The sequence below is a fragment of the Protopterus annectens genome, chromosome 4.part0 (genome assembly GCF_019279795.1).
Source record: "Protopterus annectens isolate FY-2018-M chromosome 4.part0, PAN1.0, whole genome shotgun sequence".
Lineage (NCBI taxonomy): Eukaryota > Metazoa > Chordata > Ceratodontiformes > Protopteridae > Protopterus > Protopterus annectens.
This window is the reverse complement of record NC_056733.1, coordinates 595095892-595113687: the sequence shown is the minus strand read 5'-3', so window position 1 is coordinate 595113687 and position 17796 is coordinate 595095892.

The following is a 17796-nucleotide window of genomic DNA, read 5'->3' as shown; positions in this document are numbered from 1 at the left end:
TGTAAGATGGCTTTGTCTTCTCATGGTTGAGCTGCACTGAAGGGCCCTGAGCACAGGAATGTGCATGATCTGAGAGCAATTCTCAAGGTTAGTAAAATGTGCAATACCTTTGGGAGATGTTGTTGTTGTGTCTTTTGGCTTTTCCCGGTTAGGGGTCACCACAGCGGAACTCCGGTCCACTAATGATTGGCAGTAGATTTTTACGTGCCGAGTTGCCAGCCCTGATGCACAACCTTCAATGAAGGTACGCCCATTCATGCATGTTTCCACACAGAAGATGCTCTAGCTGAGAATTGAACAGGACAACTTCTTACTGTGAAGTGACAATGCTACCGCAGCACCACCACTGCAGTACCTTTGGGAGATGTATGTATTGTATTACTAATCACTAGACTACTACTCTGTTACAGTAGCACTGCATCCGCAGTACTAGTAAACCACTTTTCAAAATAGCACCCTTCTTAACTTGAAAGGGAAGAAAGAAAAAATAAAAAAAGTTTGTTAATGAACTGCTTGTGCATCCTCACAGGTTACATAACAGAAAGTCTCAATCCATGATAACACTAGTAGTATTTTGATAAGAATAATAAGAAGGAATATGTTGCAGCATTTTGAATAGAAGTATGTGTAGAGCAATGCTAGACCCCAACCCATGCACAGGTATTATACTGCAGAAACATTTTTGTGAAGATAAATGTAACAATGGCAATGAATGACAGAGGAAATACAAGGCCATGTGCCTGCTGCAGTCCAGTTGGTAAACCAACATTCACATGGCTATACTTCAATAGGTACTACCCATATATGGGTACATGGGTTGGGCATGATGATTTCATACCTCAGCGGGTGTGTTTCACACTCTTTAATCCCAAGTATCAGCTTACATACTTTAGTCATATTTTGGGACTTCATAAACAATATATTTTTTTATGAAACCCCAGGGTCAAGCCATAAGCTGTCTAGAAACATAGGATGCCACAACCAGGAAAGAAGCAAAAAACGCTAGCCAAGGACAAGTGTTTTATTAATACAATCATTCTGGTACCTCGGCTTCTTGCCTTCTAATGGAACAATTAAAAAAAAACATTCTAATCCTTTATATACCACATCAACATAATTGCATTCAATCAATCTGGCAATATTCCAATTAATTAAACAATTAAGCAGAAAGTCACATACTTTGAAATATTTTTTTTTAAATATTTCTTTAAGAAAAATATTTCTTTAAGAAAAGAGCAGATCCCAAACAAATACCCAACATTTACTTTGCATACCAAATGTATTTTCAACATAGAAATAATCAGAATTACCAGCAGTAGAAATTTATAATCTCAAAGAATGAATGTATATATAATTTACCACATCATGTTAGATACTAACATATGCACTATTTTGCAATTTCATAGACAGCATTAAAATTCATGTGTATGGAAGCTTTTGATTAAATGTACATGCTCCTGTGAAATATAATTTCTGTCTAGTCTAGCCCTGTTATTGTATCTTGGGGAATAATATGCAAATTCTCTTTGGGTTCCTACTTCTGAATTCATGTCTTCCATACTAAATGTTTTCATAAATGCCTTCAGAAATCTACCCTCTTTTGTTGTATTTTTCCTCTGTAGGTCCCCCAGATTCATCCTCACTGTTACAAGTCAAGTTCCATTCCCGATCTATAAATACTATTCCCTGCTGAAAGCTGATTATTTCCCCCAAAAATTTCTTAAGCTCCATAACAGCAATTTTAGGTGAAATATAAATACATGCCAGTATAATCCTCCTTCCTTGCCAGTAGCATCTCACTACCACAAATCAACCATTATTATCCTTTTATCCTCTTCTATTGCTACTGGAGCTCCTCTAGCAATTAGTATAAGTATTCCCTTTCCTTTATCCCTGATATTCTGCTGAATATCCATCCTGAAACCCTTTCTTTATCAAATGCATGTGCTCATTTCTTTCAAAATGTGTCCCCTGTCATATTGCACTCTCCATTTCCTAATATAATTCAATAATCTTTCCTTTTTTCTATACCTGTGAAGCCATTTATGTTCCTAAATAATATGGGTAGCATAGCCATTATGATAAGAGGTTATCTCCACTTATTTGTACATGACAACTTTTTAAATGTCTATTTTCATCTTTTGTGTTACATGCACCCACTAATGTTTGGCAGGCTGATATTTTATACAGTCATTTCTTGTCATCCAAATTTGAATCTATGTGACATTTTTCAAGACTTTTTGTTTTAATATAAACCCTCAAGCAAACACCCCCACAACACCCCATAATATATTCACATAAAATAAGCACAGAAAACAATGTACTTCTTCAAATAATGAAGTGTAACCCTCCTAATAGGAGCAATTGTCCCAAATTGACAGCTGCACCCACAGGGATTACCTAACTTAAATCTAAGGTTATCCACGCTAACGCCACAAGTTATAGCTTGTGTTTCTACTTACACTAATTGCTGTCTGTTCTTTTCTTATCTGTATTCCTCTCCCAGATATAAAAAAATAGCTTGTATGCTTTCAGAAACATTACCTTTTAACCCTAAGAAAAAGTGCACTATCTTTAAATAAAACTAAATTATAAAGTACTCTAGTAAATGCACTGAAGTATTTAGAAATTTTTTTACTTACTGTTACTTTTTTCTTTTTAGCGTCCTTCCAGACATTAATGACATGAAGTGGCGTATATGCTTTTCAGCCCACCCACAAGTTTAGCAAATTCAACAAAAGTCCAGTCTTTCCCAACTACCTTTTCTTGTAAAGCCATATTTCACAAATGTGATTGATGCTTCATAATCCCACATTTATTCACCAATTTCAGTGTTGTTGGTCTTCTTTCTGTTCATCTCCCTCTCCCAGTACCAGACTTTGGTTCAAGTCCAAAATACTCCCAATTCTTCTAGTCAACTCTTAGGCTTTTTTTGTCATTCAAACATTTATTTTCCTTTGAAACATTGGAAAAGGTTTAACTGGCAAAGTCTCTCTATGTGCTTTATTATCAAAAGAATGAGAAGTAGATTATCCTTCTGTTTGATGTACCTCTCAACTGTCCAGATTTATGCAGAATGTCCAGATTTTTGCCTCATAATTTTGGTCTGTTTCTAAACAAAATATGGTTTTCTGGCAAATCACTGAGGGCTAAAGTCACTGAATAATGATACATTTCAGTTTCAGACTTCATATCCATCAGAAAATGCATGTTAACACAAACCCTGTTATTTTGGTAACTTTCTAAGTTTGTAAGAGCAATATTTAAAATCTGTTCCTATTTTTGGGCCCCATTATTTTAGATTTTGTACAGATTTCTTGTGCTAAGAGTTTGAGAGGTATGTTGATGCTCATCCTTTGTTGGACAAACTTTTGTATTTCTTCCTTAGCCTACTCTGCATCAAAAAAATGTATTTGATCTCCCAAGAAAAATATTCTGAAGACAACTGGATACAGCAGCTTGAATCTCACACCTGCCTCTTGACATTCCCTGATTGCTGGAATAAATTTGCTTCTTTTCAGCTTGGTGTATGGTGAATAATTATTTTCCACAAACATTTTACTTTCTCCAATTTTAATACTTTGCCCTTCTACCACGGTTTTGTCATTATCAACTCTTTCTACTGGTATGATTGCATCATTACTAATACAGATCTTGGCTGCTTTCTCATGGCTAGGTTTGGAGCCTGCACACTGTAGAATAGTGTGTATGTGTGTGTTGTACCTTTAAGAAGAATTTCAAGAACAGCACATGCATATAAATAGCAAGCATGTGTTAGCTTCAGTACCATTATGAGAGTTCAGCGAGAGAGTGAGCATGTATGAGTGTGATAGCTAGTTTGTTTACAAGTTGATACAAATTAAAGTTATTAAGCCTCAACCCTGATATATTTGTACATAATAAAACTGCTTGAACAGAACCCATGAATACTCTGTTTTATCCTGATGGGACGAGTGACATGGTGTCAGTACCAGGATTCCAGAGACTGATTTTCAGAGCTACGAGGTGCAGAGTTAACAGTGAAGGTAAACTAATAGAACTGAGCACAAAAATGGGCCAGAAATGAACCAAAGATAATGAAAACTTGCACAAATTATTTAATTTATAAAAAAGATAAAATGGAGCATTGTAAGGGCGCAGACCACATTATTAAACAAGCAAAGGCATGAAAAGTTTATTAATTAAACTACATGTTTAAAATTAAGATATTTGATAAAACGATTATCAGAAAAACATGTAAAGGATTTGGAATTACCTCGAAATTGCAAAACTAGCATGTTTAAAGCAAAACAAGCATGTTTAAAGTAAAACGGGCATGTTTAGAGTAAAACGAGTGCAAGAAAAGTATAATGAGCATGAAAAAAGATTAAATGAGCAAAATGAATGTAATAAGGGCAAAAAGGTCACAGTAAGCATAAATAAAGCAAGGGAACTGCATGTGTTTTGGCAAACTGCTATGTTTTGGCAAACTACTATTTTGCATTGATTGAGGCTACTAAGGGCATAACCAGAGCTATTTGAAGTATCTCAGAGTGTGCAAAAGTGCTTACAGTGTGTTCTTATTACTGTGCATTTTTCTGAAGAGTTTGTGTGAAAAGTGCAACTATTTCATAAAATGCTGTCAAAATACAGTCATTTTGAAAAGTTTCTTGTGCTGGGTGTGTCTCTTCACAAAGTGCCACCTGTCTGGGTGGGTCTATTCACAAAATTTCACCATTACAGAGTGTTTCTTGCACTGTAAAGAGTTATTTAGCAAAGTACAGCCATTTTGGGAAAGTTTCAGTGTGCTGTGTATTGTTTATTCACAAAGTGCAATTACTTCAAAATGCTTTTACTCTGAGCTTCTTCTGCCCAGTTTAGTCACACAGTGCAGTTATTTTGAAATATTTCTTACACTGATAATAGGAGATTTCTTACAGTACAGTGATTTCAAGAGTATTCTTGTACCTGAGAAACTTATTTTGCAAAATTCAGTTATTCAGAGGCTTGTTGTGCTATTGGGCATAGTTACAAATACTGGCATAAATTTCAGGCATATGTGCAAGTGTGCATGTTCGTACAGTTATAAGTGGACTTGGGTTACATTGTGTTTTACTGTAATTTGTTGGCATGGCAGATGGATTTCAAAAACCATCACCACTTGTATTTGATCAGAATATTGCAGAGAACTGGAGAATATTTGAGCAAGAATATGATATTTTTATACAAGCAGCTTATTCTGACAAAGATGCCCACACCAGGGCATTTATTTTGCTAAACCTATCTGGGTCAGAGGCCATTGAAAGAGAGCATTAATTTATGTATGCACCCACAGTATATAAAGGAGAAGGTAAAAAACCGTCATATTGTTGTACAGACTGAATCATTGGAAGATCCTGAATATTTGAAACTCAAATTTAGGGAAACGTGTAACGCCCAGACAAATATTATGCTAGAGAGGCATTTGTTTTACACAAGAGATCAAAGGTCAGGAGAAACGTTTGTGGCTTATATTACTGCTCTGAGAAACAAAGCTAAAATGCGTAGGCTCAGTGACTTAAAAGATGAGTTAATAAAGGACAGGCTTGCATATGATATTAATAGTGCTGCAGTGAGAAAGATTTTGCTTCATGACAGTGATTTAACTCCGAGCAAAGCTATTGAGATTTGTCAAATCCATGAAGTTACAGAAAGGCACACAAGTATGCTTGCAAGTGATAAGAGCATGGTTTAAGCAGACAGCATGCAACATGTGGCTAGCAGAAGGAGGCCTAAGTGCATGGCAGCTATAACCCCTGTGAGTATGGCAGGTAAAACCCATAGTTTTCCAGCAAGCTCTAAGAAAAGGACATGCTCAGTGCAGTACAAGGGTGAGTCAACATAACCCAAATCAAGCTTTGTTGTTAACTGTCACAATTGTGGTGCCAATCATGAGTCTAAAAGAGAAAAATGCTTAGCATTTGGTCAGCAATGCCACACGTGTAAAAAATGGAATCATTTTCAAAGTTTTGCAAATCAAGTAAACCTCACACAGTTATAAAGAAGGGTTAGTTAAAAAAGCAAGTTGATCATATAGAGAGCTATAATTCTACTTTCAAAGTAGATGGTGTGTCAGTAATTGGTGAAAAGGTTGATACAGTAAATTTGTTGGCAAAGAACAAAGTGTTTTGTACTGTCCAGATCAATGGTAAAACCACCGAGTTCAAAGTAGACACTGGTTCAAAGTGCAATGTTATGACAGCAGACACTTTTGCTAAGATGAGAGCTGGTGAGTAACTTAATGCGGCTAGTTGTGTGAAACTTGTTGCTTATGGAGGTGAAGAAATTCAAACTGAAGCCTCAGTAGTGCTTATATCTTATTTGGCTAGGAACTGCTACAGCTTATCATTCTATGTAGTCCGAAGACCTGGGAAGTCATTGTTGGATCTCAGAGACAGTTTGAGAATTAATTTGCTTTCCTTTACCAAAGAAGTTCATCATATAAGCACGTATCCTAGTTCAAGTTTTACTGAAGCTATTTTCTCAGAGTTCTGATAGTTATGCAGGATAAAGTCGAAGCTCAGTTGAATAAAATGGTACAAAAAGTTGTAAATTGTCCAGTTACAGAGCCAACTGAATGGATGTTGTCCATGTTAGCACCCCATAAAAAAGGCTCAGACAAAATCAGAATATGTATTGACCCAAGAGATTTGAACAAAGTATTAAAGAGACCACCTCATCCTATGCGCACAGTTGAGGAAGTTGCAGCCCTGATACCGAATGCCACTGTATTTCTGTCTTGGATGCAAAAAGTTCATTTTGGCAAGTGATGCTTGATCACAAATCTTCATTACTGACTACTTTCAGTACCCCATTTGGAAGATATAGATGCCTCAGGATGCCATTTATAATAAATTCTCCAAGTGAAGTCTTTCAGGGTGCAATAGAGCAATTTTTTTGGGTTATCCTAGATGATTTATTGGTTGGAGGCAATGGTGAAGCAGAGCATGACAGAACCCTTAGGAGAGTTCTAGACAGAACACATGAAGTGAACTTGAAGCTTAATCCTCTGAAGTGCAAATTCAGACAACCAGAAGTTACTTATATAGGTCATTTATTTACTAGTACTGGCTTGTGACCAGACCCATCCAAGCAAGCAGCCATTTTAGAGATGCCAGCACCAGATAATGTTCAAGCTATACAACATTTTCTTGGTATGATCAGATATCTAGGCAGGTTTATACAAGATTTAGTGAGTTGACAGCACCTTTGAGAGAGCTGATATGCAAATTGTTACATGGTCTTGGTTGGAACAGCAACAGAGAGTATTTGAAGACCTTAAGCAGAAAATTTCCACCCCGCCCACATTAAGATACTATGATGTCAATAAACCAGTCGCTCTTTCTTGTGATGCTTCAAAATTTGGTCTTGGCACAGTTATTCTTCAAGAAGACAGACCAGTAGCCTGTGCATATAGATCTCCTACCCAAACTGAAATGCAATATGCTCAAACTGAGAAAGAACTTGTGGCAATAGTATTTGCATATTCAAAGTTTCATGATTATATTTATAGTCGAGCTATTCAGATTGAGGCTGATTACCAACCTCTAGTCACTATTTTAAAGAAGTCTATGCATTCAGCTCCAGTGAGATTACAAAGAATGATGCTTAAATTGCAAAAGTACAACTTCAAAATGGTCTACACAAAAGGCAAACTTCTTTATCTGGCTGATACCTTATCCAGATCACCCAGAAATATAATAGAACAGCTTCATACAGAGAATTTTGACTTTGATGTCATGGAAGTGTGTAATTTTTCTACCATGAGACTTGAATACCTGAGAGATCATACAAAGACTGATCCAATTTTGCAAAAGGTCAACCACTACATTAATGTTGGATGTCCGTCAAACCAATCTAGTGTACCACCTGAAGTGCAAACTTATTTTCCCTACAGAGATGAGATGTTGATGGAAGATAGCATTATTCTCAAAGGTCTTAAAATTGTTGTTCCTGCTTCCTTACAATGTGAATATATTCAGAGTATGCATCATGGTCACCCAGGTTCTGAATCTACCAAAAGAGGGGTGAGAGGACAAGTATTTTGGCCTTCTCTAGCAAAAGACATTGATAAAGTACTTTTTTCTTGTTCAGTATGCAATAGTGCTAAACCGCATTTGCAAAAAGAACCACTTCATCTTAGTCAAGTTTCTGAACTACCTTGGTCAACAGTAGCCACTGATATATTCGAGTGGAACAATCAGCATTACTTAGTGTTAGTAGACTCTTATTAGAAATGGCTTGAGATTGATTTACTAACTAATCTAATGTCCACTGCTGTTATTTTAATCAGCTATGAGGTCATTTGACTTATTTTTCATCTAAATTACTGGAAGACATCTCTTGTATCAAAGCTGAAGCTTGAACTGCTTTTTGCCGACCATTTGTATGATTCTTCCCAGTCAATGTGTTTTCTCTTCACCTTTTCTAGTTGATTTTCTTTCAGGTTCTCTAGGTTTCTTTTTTGTAGGTATCCAGGCAGTGTACTTATTAGCCAGTATTTGAATTTTACTAAAGCTGGCGGAATTACTAGTCCTTACTTCTCAGTTTTTTTCACACTGTGAGAGCTGAAAGTAAGCAGTTAATCAATGTGCAGCCATCTTGGAAGTCCCAAAAATTAATTTTAATATTAGTATTACATTAATAAAAGAGGCAGTCATTTTGATTTCCATTTTGGGGAAAGGGGAGGATTTCTGCAACATCTTTACAGCAACTATAAATATATATGCAGGAATCAGAACAGAAGTACAGTAGTAATTAAAGAGTGATTAGTAAGATCTGCAGCCAGTCTTTTAGAAGTTGTCAAATAATAAATAAATTAGGAATCTTTATAATATATACTACAATTTTTAATATCTTATTAATAAATGATTATTCCAAACTGTCAATAAAATATTTTAACTGAAATTTATGAGTCATTCTTGGCTATATTGTTGTCTCTCTCTCTCTCTCTCTTTCTTTTTTTTTTCTCTTCTTTTTAAGGTCTGGGTAGCCCAACCAAGTGCATTCAAGTTTAGGGAATGCTTGCCCCCTTATTCTACCTGCCTGAGGACATCTTCAGTGATCTTGATGGTGTCTACAGCTCTGTGTGTCCCCCTGGTGCATTGTAGCCTGAAAAGTGCATTTTACCTCCCATTGTCTGTTCTGCTTGATAAGACTTCATTATCTAGCTAGCTGTTGGATAAAGTAGTGGATATTTACACTTTAGCAAACAATTATTTACACAAAAAGACTTCAGTGGATTTCCATCTAGTGGTAGCTAGGTAGCTAGGTAGCCTGGTCTGTTGAGGTTGGGGAAACACTTGCGAATTTGGAATGCTGTTTTATTGGCTGGAGGACTTATTAATCAGCTTATCTTGTTTTTTAGTGCCTGTATAAATTATATCCAATTGAGTGAGTGGCTCTTGGGTCATTTATTCAAAGAGAAGTACTTTCATTGAATAATCACACTTTAATAAGCTGTTTAAAGTACACTGCTGATTATATTTCTTTAAGTTTGTTTGTGGTAGAATTTCATATAGTTTGCTTGTTTGTGGTAGCTTTTCACTCTGAACACTCCTTTACTGTGCTTTTGCATTGGGAGGACTGAGACTGTTCATCTGGTGACAGTAGGTGTTTACCTGGTCTATATGAGCTGAGAAACACACAAACGTTCTCTAGGTATTTTGTTGCACTTTTCTGCACTTGATTTGCACTGTTCTGATACCTAGGTAGCATACACTAGATTCAGACCTGCTGAACCTAGTCTGTTATTGCTACACTTGAGCACTAAACCAACAATCTTACATTAAGAAGTGATCTGCTATACCCCTTGTGTCAGAAGAGTGTGGATCCAGCCTTATTTGAGCTGGGGATTGCTGGAGAAAGGTTCATTGTGTGCTTTCCTATTGGTAGATTAGCTTAAAAGTGTTTTAATTTCACCTGTATTTAAGCCTTGTATTTGCGTGTTACAGTGCACCATACAACAGGGTTAGGAGTGCCCTGTATAGATGCAAACACCTTGAAACTCAATTTTTCCCTAGACATCTGTCAGTGGAACCCTCCCAAGCTTCCCTACTGCACTATGGATGCACTGAGCAGTGCTTCTACAATTATCATCCATAGCCTTTAATAACACAAACACCTGGTCAAACTAGCCCACTCCCTTCTCTAATAGTACATACAGTAAAAACCTGCTATAATGGATGAGAAGTTTTCTATTATTTCACCAGCCATCCTGATTGACATGGGCATCCTGAGGCAATGTAGTAATTGGCTTATGTATACTATCAGCTACTTACTCCTAAAACAAACAAATAACCTATGTGAGAGATGAAATTACATTATGAAATTGGAATCAGTTCTCTCACGTACAAACAAACTGGATATCAAACAGGTTGTCAGCACACACACTTCACCTTTCACACAAAATGACGTCATGAAAACGTAAACTCACAAAAATTGAGGTACTCACTAGAAGCATAACAAAACTTCACAGAGACCTTCCAAATGTAAACCATTTGCACATGCTGCTATGCAAATAGAAACCACTACACAGAATAACACATATACCAGTGTCTCAGCAAATAAGCCCCTAAGACAAAACACCCTAAAACCTAATGTCTTGGTCATAGACACACATAGATGTCTCCCTCACCAGGCTGGACAAGGTGAAATCCACAGTTAGCTGCCTGTCAGGTACCAGGATCCGTCAAATCACACATATACTCAAGTCACTCAACAACAAGTACTGTTATGACTCTGTCATAGTCCATGTTGGGGTGAATGACTTGAGACATACCTCTGTGGACTATATGAAGAGAGAGATGACTGAACTCTCAGATTATGTGTCCCAGGCAGGCATGACCCTAGCTTTAAGCAACATTCTACCTTCACCCAGGATGATGCCACAATCTAAAGAGAAAATGATTGACTTTAACAATTGGTTTAGCTTGTGGTGTCAGTCCAGAGGGTCCAGTATCTGTCTGCTTGGGAAGACATGGTCGACATGCCACCCTGCTTTGCCAGAGATGGTCTGCATTTGTCTCCTCTAGGCCTTCAGATAATGGCAAAGGCTCTTGCATCCCCCATAATGCCTTTTTTAGGCAATGTCAAAACAACAAAATTTCCGACGTAACAAAATTCACTCAAGAAAAACTCAAGATTCTGCTGCTTAATGCTAGGAGTCTAAACATAAAACTGCACTCCCTGGAAGCATTCCTCACCTTGGAAGATGCTGACATCTGTCCAGTCATTGAGACATGGTTCAAGGCCGCAGAGAGCACCCTGGCTGTGCAAGGCCTTCCACACATTCAAACCTCAAAGGAGTGTGAAAGAACCAAAGGTGGCGGTGTACCTATCTTCATTAAAGCCAAGTACACCTCAAGACTGGTCAAACAGTATGATTCTCTCAAAATACTCCATGTCCAATTAACTAGAAACAAAATACCCTACCACATCTTTGCTAGCTATAGGTCTCCCACTATCAACCAAAAAAGCACACCACCTATCTGGACTTACTAGACTCTCTTGCCATATAGCCCAGCACCTTAGTCATAGAGGATTACAACTGTCCTACCATTGACTAGGTGACATACATGAGCACGAACATGCATGCCCAGAGGTTCCTGGACTTTGTCAGTACAAATGCTCTGGAACAGATAGTCTGCAGCCCCAACAAGGGGCTCAAATGTCCTAGACATAGTACTGACCAACATGGGGGGGTCACTGCACTTCCCCCCTGTGTGATTCCCTCCCTGGTAAGGTTGAACCATAAATCAGTGTCGTTTGAAGTAACTATTAAACCTATCACCACCACAGGAACAAAATAACTAAAATACTTTTCCAAAGTAAACTACAGCCTACTAAGCAATGTTATAAAAGTTTTATACCCCCTCAATCACAAATAACAATGACTCCTGTGCAGATAGGTGTACACAAATGTCTTGTATAAACACTTTAAACACTTAAGCAACTATATAGACTCTGCCGTACCTGACTGGATTAAAATCAGATCCTCCCAAAAAAACAAGCCACCCTGGTAGACCTCAAGTATAAACAGATTATATAACAAAAGAAAGAAACTGATGTCTTTAATGCAAGAGACAACTGACTCAGCAGAGGAAGCATTCCCTCCACAGCTTGAACAAGCAAATCAGAAATCTTGTAAAGTCTTCTAAATCTAATTAAGAAGGTAAAATGGCATCCCGCACTAAGGCTAATCATAAGGCATTCTTTAACTATGTCCAGAATCTAAAAAGGAATGTCCAACTATGTGTCAAACTGATAGTAGATAGTACCACTCATACAATACTGGAGAAAACTGCCAACCTGCTAGCTGACAGATTTTGCACAAACTTCAGCTCCCCCCCGTCCCCATCAACCATACCTCAAGGCATACCAGATACCAGTCCTCTGTCTAGTATCTCTAGAGATCAGGTCATATTTGCGCTCTCCTAGGCCAAAAGCATGACCTCAGTGGGACCAGATAACATCCCAGGTTTCTTATTAAGGAATCTAAAACAGGACCTAGTCTGTGCTGGGCCCTTTACTGTTTGAAATCAATTTCTCAGAAGTCGAAGCTAAAGTCAACATTACCAAGTTCGCTGATGATTGCAAATTAGGTGCAATCACTGAGTCCCCCAATGATGTTAACATATTACAGGAGGGGCTAACACAAACAAATGAGTGGTGCCAAAGCCACGGTATAAAACTAAATGCAAAAAAGTGCTTTATTATCCCCTTTGGCAAAGTGGAATTCCCTGCAAATTACAATATCGACAGCATCTCCCTAGGTTCAAACCCAGTGATGTGAGATCTGGGAACACAGGTAGATGGCAATCTGTACTTCAACCTCCAAGTTTCCAGAGTGGTAAGAAAAGCCTTCTACAGTGTGCATCTCATAAGTAAGAGCATTGCATCCAGGTCTGAGGGTGTTATAACTCCAATATATTTGACCTTCATCAGACCATTAATAGTGTACCATACTCCCTTCTGCATGTACCTCACCAGACTTCTGCAACAGCTGGAGAGACCACAGAGGTTTCTCACCAAGAAAATACAGGGCCTCCAAATCATGACTTACATAGATAGACAAAGCCCTGTCACTGTACTCTGTATCATATAGGCTGCTGATAGGTGACTTGTGCCTTGCCTACAGGGCAGTCCCTGACCCTGCCCTGATTGATATGCTGCACATCCGCAAGTTAAATGGCACAAGAGTCACTCGCTCTAGGGATCTTAACCTAGCCTGTGACATTAACAGAACATGCTAGAGAGACAGATATATCTCCCAGAGATTGCCGCTACTCTGGAATAAACTTTCAAGTCACACAAAGCAGCGCTCCTCACTGACCCTATTTAAGCACAACCTGGACAAATGGATGGGAGGCCACAAATTCATCCCGGGGTGGCACCCATGTCCCTCATGGGCTGGGGTAGTTAGTGTTTATCATAGACTATCTCTGCAAATTACATCCATCTAACCAAGGACAACTGAGACACGTTGTGATTAACATGACTAGATGCCATTGTTGTAGGTGGGTCTTGACACAGAGAAAGCATTTGACAGAGTAAGCTGGGACTTTATGAGCAGGGCAATGGAATCATTTGCATTTCCTGAAAAAAATTATAAGGTTGATTAGGAGGAAATATGAAGGTTCGGAGGTGAAAATTAAAGTGGGTGGGGTCCTCTCGGATAATTTTGGCTTGAGCAAACAACCAGACAGAGGTGTCCTCTTTCCCCTTTGTTATTTGCATTAGATTTAGAACCATTGGCAAAGAAAATAAAGGACTCAGAAATTCAAGGATATAATTGGTATGGTAGTCAAGAAAAGCTGGCTCTGTTTGCAGATGATATTATTTTATACCTGACAAAACCAGAATGAGACATTACAGTGTTGTGGAACATTTTGAGACAGTTTCAAATCTTTTCAGGATACAAAATTAATGAAACTAAACAAAGACAATAGTGGTAAATTATGTACTCGCACACTAATTGGTTCAGCAATATCCATATTTATGGGGACATGACAAATGAAGTATTTAGGAGTATGGATTAAAAATGATTCTGGTGTGGCAGCTAAGGATATGTGGGAAGAGACTAAACAGATGATAATTCAAAAAATGAGAAAATGTAAGCTTTGTTGTATGGATATGGGTAGTAAGATATAAGCAGTAAAAATATTTTTAGTCCTTTTAGTCTTATACCCAGGTCAGGAATATTTTTATCAACCAGACGAGAAGTTGTGGATAGTAATTAATAAAGAGCTGAAGAACTTTATATGGGAGGGGAAGAGAGCAAGAGTCAAGTGGGATAAGCTGATTCTTCCAGTAAAGCATGGTGGACTGGTATTTACCAATTTGAAGGGGTATTTCAGAGCTACACAATTAAGGTTCCTATACATAGCACAAGCAGAAAACTATAATTCAAAGTGGAAAGGGATGACGTTGAAACAGGGGGGAAGCTCAAGAAACAAGGAGACTGTGATTTTGGATGCAGACCTTTAAGGAGAATAACACTAATCATGTAGAATATTATACCCATAAAGTAGCAGAAAGTATATTAAGAACAAAGCCAACACAGGAATGGAGAAAGTAGATTCTGTTGATAGAAATGCCTGCAACTAGGGTATAGACAATAGGCAAGAGAGGGCTGGAATTTATTGGAGAAAACTGACAAAGGAACCAAGGTATTAGGAGAAAATAACTAGAGAAAGAAAGGTAACAGATTGGGAAGAGGCCAAGAATATATCTGGACTGCAGGTTAAAGACTGCCTTCCCTATCAATGACTGATATTAGAGTATAGACAAAGAAAAAGAAAAGGGGGGGTTCCTAAATGAAAGAACAGCACTGGTACAGTTTTTAGTAGAATATAGAACAGAAGCTGCAATTAAAAAAGGAATAATTAATAGAGCATATACAATATTGCATAACTATAAGAATCAATCAGAGGAGGTTAGAAAGGATTGGAAAGAGAGACTGGATAACCAATTCACAAAGAAACAATGGGATGATATGTGCATGTCTCCCAAATATGCAACAAAATCTAGATGATGCAAGATTTTTGCTTGGAAATGTTTACATAGATATTTATATATGTCAAGTAGACTCCAGATAATTTTTCATCAGGTAGATAGCAAATGTTGGAGGTGTGACGGGGAAGAAAGAGACACTTGGGAACATATTTTCTGGGGGTGTGGTGGGTTGGTGGACTTTAAGAATTCCTTGCGGGATGCACTGTTGGAGATGCTGGGTGGGCAGATTGGTGTGATGAGGGAGATGATTTTTCTGGGCTATGATACAGAATCGGAATTGCCTAGACATGGTAAGACATTGCTGTGTCTAATTACGAAACAATTACTAGAAAATGGAAATCAAAATCTAAACCAACTATATTAGAAGTAGTGAGTATAGTAACAGAAATAAAGCAATTTGAATTGGGATCTTTAGAAAAGGGTAGGAACAAACTACATAGGAAAAAAATGGGAATTGTGGGAACAATACATACAGGGGAGGAACAAGATCTAAAAGAAGGCAGGATTTAAATGAGATATGTAATGTTTTACTGAAAATGATTGGGTAGATTATAAGTGATGCATAATGTTTGCAACTGGGGGTGTGTCAGTATTGTTTGAGATGTAAAATGCTTGCAACTAGGATTGTGTCGGTATGGTTTGTATTCATTTATATAAATCTGTGATTGCTTATGTCATAGGTGATAGTTTAATAAAGATGTTTCTTTTTAAAAAAAAGGGGGAGGAACCAAATAATTTATGTAATGTTGCTTAGGATATATGGAATATAGCAATATATGTGAAGTATAATGTTTGTTAATACACAATTTGTTAATACAGTTTGATTACTTTTGTATGAATGTAAAATTGTCTATGTCACAAGTGATAATTCAATAAAGGTGTGTTTAAAAAAAAACATGACTAGGCTTGTAAGGGCTCTAGGGCCACTAGCATAGTAACCTCCTATGAACTTATGAACACTGTGAGGTTCTGGGCCTGGACCAGGCAGCAGTTCAGCAGGTGATAAAGAGGCACCTTCAGCCTATGCAAGACCTCCTCAAGTGGGTTTAAGACTCGCTGTTCTGGTCATCTCCAGACACAGAATCAGTGCAGGCCCCCACCCCCACACCACCATGGTCCTCTACAGGTCTATCAGGTGGGGGTGTAATTGATGTCCTCTGGGCTGGGATGAGAACTGTGTTCATGCTTCCTCACCCCCCCCCACCTTTTATGTCTATCTGCCATCTGATTATCTCCCAAACTACCTGCTGAAACACTATCCCTTTCCAAGTAAAACAATAATATACATCCCTGGATTCAGTAATCTTCCATGCAGGACTAGCTTAGTCCTACATGGAAGCGACCATTTAGGAGCAGCATGGCAGCGTGCCATGCATATTAATAAAGGCATGCTGCCTGAGCTCCTAAATGGACACAGAGCATGGATGAGTGCAGGGGGCATGTCTGAGAGCAGAGGTCTCACAATATACATGCCCCTGCAGTCAAGAACTGCGGTTTAGCTAGTACAATGAGTGAGACCACTTATAGGGGGTTGCATAACCCTAGCAACACCCCCCCAAGTTTATAAGAGCAATATTTAAAACATCATAATATAAACAATTTATTTATTTTATCAAACAGATAAAATTTAACCGTAGGTGCGCGGGTTTGCCTATTGCTTAGCTATATATACTGCAGCTGAAATGGCACAAGAAGATAAATATCAAGATATATGCAAATGAATCAGTACTACAATAGTGTTGTGGTCAGAGTATTCGCCTTACGAACAGTCATTCCCGGTTCAAGTCTCACTCCAGTACATTCCTTTTTCCATGTGAAATCACTTTATGAACAATATTTTTTGTTGCATGACCTACTAACTAACATATATTTGTGAAATGGAGTACTGCATTAAATGCAGATGTGAGGTGTCATTGTAATAATGTTGTAAAATCCACAGATAAACACAAGTGCCCCATTCAGTATATGTACACATGAATCAGAGATACAAATCGAAAGTATACTGTGTAATGAATAATAAATCCATAGAGTGACCAAACCCACCTCCCTCCCAAGAACCATTTTACATTTCTGTCTAAATTAGTGTGGGGGTAAGCGGGAGTAAGCACTATTAAGCAGTAGTAAGCAGTAGTAAGCATATTTAAGCAGCAGTAAGCAGGTTTAAGCTTGTTTGCATGGTGTAAGCAATGTCTACACAGGTTAAGCAATTCAGAAGATAAATCAGTATAAGAAACTGTAACTGGAAGTTAGCAGTGCTTACTATCGTGCAAACTCATGCAAACCCGCTTACAACTGCTTAAAAAGTGCCTTAATCACTCTGTATCCAATGGCCCTTTTTCTGCCCAGCAACAAAATAAACAGCCTTTGCAAGGCTAAAACCCAAGACCCTGCACACCATAGCCAAAGTGATTTACTACTAAACCATGTTAGATATACATAACCCTGATGTTTTTACAAACATCCAACAGTACAGGAAATGTATTTATACATGTAGCTGTATGTGTGTGTGCATATATATTTATATCTATATATGTATATAAATATCTATATGTACAAATATATACATATATATATATATATATATATATATATATATATATATATATATATATATATATACATATGCATACATTAATAGATATATATGTCTACATATATATGTGTACGTATATATATATATATATATATATATATATATATAGTTTACTATCATAAAATCGAAAATAAAAAAAAAAGTGTACGAATGTTCGAAGTTTAACATCG